The following is a 6,753-nucleotide window of genomic DNA, read 5'->3' as shown; positions in this document are numbered from 1 at the left end:
TTTTTTTTTTTAAGAGCCATCCAAGACTAACCGTAAAGCAAAGAGTGTGAAAACCCAGCTCAAGCGAAATTCATCATCGATTAACATGGTCTTGGTCTTTTACAAACTTGGTTGATGATTGACTGTAATTTTAGCCGTATACGTTTAAACTCTTGCGGGCCGGGAGCAATTTTTTATTGTTAATTGTTTTTTGGTGTGGCTGCACTTGAACAAAGTGTTTGCTCAAACTGCCTACGTACTCGCAAAGCTACCAGGATGACAACTTGCAAGATCAAGCCAACGTAGTTCAAGAGAGGGGTTTTTTTTTTTTTTTTTTTTTTTTTTTTTTTTTTTGGAGGTGTGGCTGCACTTGAGCTACATGTTCACCCAAATTGCCTACGTACTTGTGAAGCACAAAGTGTATTTCACAAGATCAAGCCGACGTAGTTCATAAAGGAAGAAAGGAGTATTTTTTTTTTTTTTGGAGATTTTTTTTTTTTTTTTTTTTTTGTATACAGTTTAACCTCTTGCTTAGAGCCGGACTTGCGCTTTACGCTCTTGCTTAGAGCCTTCACCTGGGATTTAAGAATAGTAACGCTTCAAAAACTTCCCATTGATTGGGCCTACTCGAACGCCGTCTTCATCCACGATTTTGTAAGCACCATTTGTATAGACCTCCTGTACCACGTATGGACCATCCCACTTAGAGGTGAACTTGCCAACTGGCTTATGAGAGGTGATGATTGGTCTTCGTACTGCAAGGACGAGGTCTCCTACTTGGAAAGAACGAGGGCGCACCTTTTTGTTGAATGCGCGTGACAACCTTGCTTGATAGCACTGGAGCTTTTGTTGAGCCTATAATCTCTTTTCATCGAGAGCTTCCAACTCTGCTAATCGCAATTTGTCATTCTCATCATCTGTGAGTCCCTCCTGAATAGCAATGCGTAAGGAAGGGATCTGTAACTCCAAAGGCAACACGGCCTCCACTCCATACACCAACGCGTACGGGGTTGCCTGAGTAGGTGTTTTGTATGTGGTACGATATGCCCACAACGCCTCACCAATTCTTTCATGCCAATCTCGCTTTGACTTTGCTACTACTTTTCTCAACAAGTTGCAAAGAGTTTTATTAAAGGCTTTAGCCAAACCATTTGCAGAGGCATTGTACATGGATGACTTGTATTGTTTGAACTTGAATTTTTCTCCCAGACTTGTCATCAGATGGTTGAAAAATTGTTTCCCATTGTCAGTTGTGATACGTTGAGGTACACCATATCTGTAGATGATTTGGGTTCTAATGAAATCCACAACATTTTCTTTCTTCACTTCCCGTAGCGTGATAGCTTCCGCCCATTTTGAGAAGTAGTCAGTGGCAGCGAGGATATACTCGTGTCCATTTGAGGCCTTTGGAGTAAGAGGTCCCACAACATCAAGTCCCCAAGCTTCAAAGGGCCATGAAGAAACAAAGAGGATGCAACGGCTGCGGCGGTTGGTGTATGAAGTTTGCGTAGAACGACGGGTTCACATTTTTTTGCAAAGTCCATACAATCTTGCACCATGGTTGGCGATAATACCCCATTCTCTTTACGCGATCATGAAGTTTAGGCCCAGTTTGATGAGCACCACAAATGCCGAATGAGCTTCATGCATTGCTTGATAGCTTCGTCCTTGCTTAGACACCTCAACCATTGGCATGAGAAAGAACGTCTGTAGAGTGTCCCTTTATAGTGAATGAACTTTGGAGCACGTCGACGTATTTCTACCTTGTGTCCGGGATCATCGGGTAGTTTTTGGTGGTCGAAAAATCAATGATAGGTTGGCGCTTGATCATTTTCATCAACTGTGTAGACGCATATCATGTTGGTTGTGTCTATATTTTCCTCTTCTCTTGCGATGATACTACCCAACGATTGCAGATCGGGACTTGCATAGACTCTTACGCCCCGGTGCCAAAGTGGTCGCAAGATTAGCAAGCGCGTCGGCCCAACTTATTGGCACTCCTTGGCACATGACCAACATGGATGTCCTCAAGTTGATTCAACAAATTGTAATGCCCGTTGATGGTAGGGAATCAAGTCTTCCTTTTTTACTTCATATTCACCAAGGACTTGGTTGACCACCGACTTCGAGTCGTCGTAGATGTCCATATCCCCGACGCTATTTCGATCGCCATTTGGAGGCCGAGTATGAGAGCTTGGTATTCTGCCATATTATTTGAGCACAACCGAGTGAGCGTAAAGGAGTATGGCATGAGATGATTTTGTGGAGTTACGAATACAACTCGGCTCCAGCTCCGTCCTTCCTTGCAAAGACCGTCAAAGTACATTTGCCATGGAGGTAGGACGTCCACATAGAAAATTTCTTCTCCTGGGAGGTCATCTGAAATTTCCCACTCTGCCGGCACTGGATGATCGTGAAAGAAGTCGGCGATAGCTTGGCCTTTGATGACCTTTTGAGGCACGAACACCAAGTCATATTGCTTAAGTAACATTGCCCATTTCGCAAGTCTTCCAGACAAGACTGGTCTTGAGAGTATGTACTTGATTGGATCGGCTTTTGAGACCACGTGTATGGTATGCGCCTGCATGTAGTGTCTCAACTTCTGGATGGCGAACACCAAAGCAAGACATATCTTCTCTATGGGCAAATAATTCAACTCGGCTCCAACCAAGGTACGACTCAAGTAATAGAGTGCTCTCTCTTTACGGTCTTCAATTTCTTGAGCACACATTGCCCCCAGGTGAGCGTTCTTGTCTTTGCGATGTAGAGGACAAGTGGCTTTCTCGGAATTGGTGCCCCCAACACCGGTGCACCGGCCAAGTACTTCTTGATGCTATCAAAAGCATTTTTGCATTTTTCATCCCATTGGAATGGAGCATCCTTTTTCATGAGATGGTTGAATGGTTGGCAACGTCCTGCTAGGTTAGATATGAACCTTCGAATGTATGCCAAACGTCCTTGCAATCCGCGCAACTCTTTTAACGTCTTTGGTTCCGGCATTTCGTTGATGGCTTTAATTTTTGTTTGGTCAATTTCAATGCCTCTATGCCTGACCACAAACCCCAAGAACTTCCCAGATGTGACACCGAACGCACACTTGAGTGGATTCATCTTGAGTTGACATTTTCTAAGTCTTTCAAAGACGGTTCGAAGGTCTTTGATATGGTCTTCTCTTTTCTTTGATTTGACAACCACGTCATCAACATAACACTCTATTATTTTATGCCGCATGTCATCAAAGATCTTTTGCATTGCGCGTTGGTACGTAGCGCCGGATTCTTCAATCCAAACGGCATGACCGTGTAGCATAAGATCCCTTTTGGGGTTCGAAAACCCGTTGCTTCTTGATCTTCAGGTGCCATATGTATTTGATTGTAACCAGCAGTACAATCCATGAATGAGAGGGCTTCATGACCGGTGGTTGCGTCAATCATCAACTCAGAATCGCAAAAAGGAAGTCATCCTTCGGGCATGCATTTAAGGTCTCTCAAGTCGACACATATGCGCGATTGTCCATTCTTCTTTCGATCGGGACTATGTTTGCTATCCAGGTAGAATATTTGACTTCTCGAATGAAACCCGCTTCAATGAGTTTATTGACTTCCCTTTCAATTTCAGGTACAAGCTCCGGCCTGAAACGACGTTGAGGTTGCTTTTTGGGACTGGTGCCTTTCTTGATTGCTAGACGATGAACTGCAATTTTTGGGCTTAGTCCAGGCATCTCTTTATAGCTCCAAGCGAAGACATCTTTGTACTCGACCAACAACTTGTAGTACTCCTCTTCTTCTTCCTTAGTCAGCAAAGCACTGACATAAATGGGGCGAGGATCTTCAGTAGTTCCCAAATTGAGTTCCTTGAGTTCATGTGACACCCTTAAATCTAGCCATAAATAAATACGTAAATTCTACAGAAAAACTGGTAGGATATGTTTGTAAATGGTTCAACTAGTCCAAAAACCTGCAATTTCAAAAAAATTTCTAACTTAAACCATTCACAACCATTCCAACTCAAGAAGAGTGTCATAACCCTGCAACAGCTGATAAACTAACTTACATATATAACTAAAGACGCGGAAATATAAGGATACAAACCAAAAATAGAAAGGGAGACATATGTCCCTTCAAATTATATACAAACCAAAAGTGTAAAAAGGTTTACTAATAAAATAGCCAAAACTAGGTCCAAGGTTCCTTGCTCACTAGCCGTCTGTGACCCCAACTAAGCATCAACAACCTGTCAATCGCATTTTATACAAACACGAAAGCCACAATTCAGTGGGGAGTAACTTCGAGTCCTCCCAGCCACGAATCGTCAAAATTAATGTAACATGTAGTAACACATGTAAGCAATATGATAAACAATGTAATTATCATGTAATTCTGACCTATGACCCCTAAACTGACCACTAATCTATCATGTGAATCATATCACTCAAATAGGAATCCAAACTTTATCAATCAGAACCGCTTACATCTCACCTATTACAATTCATAAAATCATCATACAAGAAAGGGCAATATAACAAAGACAGGCATAAGTTCTTAGCACCGTCAATAGTCACTTTGTAACTCAAGTCTATACCACGAGGTAGGGAAGGTAATCGAACCGGTATCTTGGCTCAGCGGTTACTATTAAGAAAACATGGCCAAGAGACAACACAACCCTAGCCTAAAATCTGCAGAGACCTAGACATGCGGATACACACCACCGCACCCAAGACTCACAACTTTTTTAAAACAAAGTGAAGTGAGTACCCTAAGGACACCACCGAAGGGTCGGCTAGTACTTAAGCTGACCCCATACTATCAAAATTAGTACCTGAGGTCATGCCCCAACTTGGATAAACATCCACTAGTCAGGAACACAAAGGCTATCAAGCAGTGAACATATACTCGTCAGAGACTATAAAGACCTATCTATGATGAAGGCCGAAATACTCACCTAGGACCTAGTCACAAATAGTCCCGACTTGAATATTTTAGCCACACCACCCAAAACTCACCACATAAGTCAAGTAAGACACCCACTTAACCTTAAGAGGGCAAAAAGTCCTACTTACCAACATAAATTCTAACATTCTATCATGTGAAAGCTATATAAATGTCTATTTACAGCATACAATCCCAACAGTTCCTCAATAAGAATTCAATACTAATTTCCAATCCTAGCAAATATAACAATATAAAAGGCTTTAGGGCAAACTAGGGCCATTACTACAAAATGAGAAGCTATTTAAATTCAACTGACTAAATAAGAAACTATTTAAATTCAACTAATTACACATGTGAAATAGAGATATAATAAATGGCCTAAAACAAGAAAAAGGCCGATTATCTAAATCATTCAACCGAATTTTTACCCGCAACCCCACCTGCGGCAGTGCGGTCAAATTGCGGCTGACCAATCACTCAATTAACTGACATCGCATCAGTCAAAGGGACTAAGGCTCAGTTTTCGGCACAATCAACAAAACATTACAATTATCACTATAAAATTCATTTTGTAAATTATCCTAACATGTGATAATTGTCAATATAACATAATTTTTCTACCATTAGCATAACTTTTAGCTACTTTTATGATTCTCTTAACAAATTTAACCATGTAGACTCATACTAATTATATCCATGATGAACCTAAAATGACGGACAAAGCATGGAAAATCGCTAAACAAGCAACGGACCGACCCGGCCAACCCCAAGACCCGCCGGGCTGCCGTGGGCTGCCGGCTGCTGCTGCGGGCCACTTTGCCGCACCATTTCTCCTCTTTTTTTTTCATTTTTATACATTATAAGACCGTCTGAAAATTAATTAATCGTCCCCAATTCAACTTTGATAATTTAAACTACCAAAAGGCACAAATTAAGCTTGCATGCAACTAAATTTAACATGTGAAAATTACTACCCAAACTAAAATTCACCAAACATATAAAAATCAAAAACATGTGACGATAATTCGTCGAGTAGCTCGAAATATGTTACCTTAAGCTAGAAAATGAGCAATTAGTCCTCAAAATCGAAACCCTAACCACAACTAACCGCTATCCTCTACAATATACGAGTCCCCGAACTCGTCTTCCAATCCTTCACCTAATTAAACAATAAAAACACAAAAATTAAGCACAAAACCGAAATCACCGAAATTTGGTCTTAAAAGAACTTAATGAAAATTGAAATTAGAACATACTAAGTCGTAGATCGTGGCGAGGGGATTCCGGAAAGGTAAATTATGCGAAAAACGGACAAGAAACGAAGATTTTATGACGATTTTGAGCTTGAATGTGTATGAAAATGAGGTTTTGGTGTTTTTAGAGGATGAACACCAAAAATTTCAGAAAAATAAAAGGAAAGGGGAGGGGGAGCTGCGCGTGAGAGAAGAAAGGAGGGAAAAGTACGTGCGGAATTTTTAGTCGGGATTTTTAACGAGTCGGTTTTGACTCGTTTCAATAATAATTAAATCCGTAAGTCAAATGCAAATTCCGTCAAGTCCAAAGTCTTTAAACACGAGATTACAATAAAATTGAGTATTCATACGACCCATTTCCAATTTCGTTTACCCAACGTTCAAACGAATTGTCATTCCCCCCCGATACGCCCTTAATTCAAAATAAAAGATTTTACACGGTTTAAACTATTTTTAAACCTTTCAAAACTATCAAAATAAATACTTTTCTTCAAAATATAATAAAATTATATTTCTTTAAATTATTTTTACTTTAAATACTTAATTATCACTTTTATTTTGATTAATAAATTATTTCAAATATATTAACG

General features: G+C 40.4%; 1 long non-coding RNA gene across 1 annotated transcript; it reads right to left on the bottom strand.

Annotated features, from left to right (window-relative positions):
• Positions 1-4,014: 4,014 nt before the first annotated feature.
• Positions 4,015-6,335, bottom strand: LOC141595599 (uncharacterized). Its single transcript, XR_012522282.1, has 3 exons — positions 6,167-6,335; positions 5,962-6,069; positions 4,015-4,212 (listed from the first exon to the last, which is right to left on the bottom strand). It is a non-coding gene; the product is annotated as an uncharacterized LOC141595599 (long non-coding RNA).
• Positions 6,336-6,753: the final 418 nt, after the last annotated feature.

Source organism: Silene latifolia, chromosome 8, assembly GCF_048544455.1.
Source record: "Silene latifolia isolate original U9 population chromosome 8, ASM4854445v1, whole genome shotgun sequence".
In the NCBI taxonomy this organism is placed as follows: Eukaryota; Viridiplantae; Streptophyta; class Magnoliopsida; order Caryophyllales; family Caryophyllaceae; genus Silene; species Silene latifolia.
This window is presented reverse-complemented; position numbering and strand designations above follow the sequence as displayed.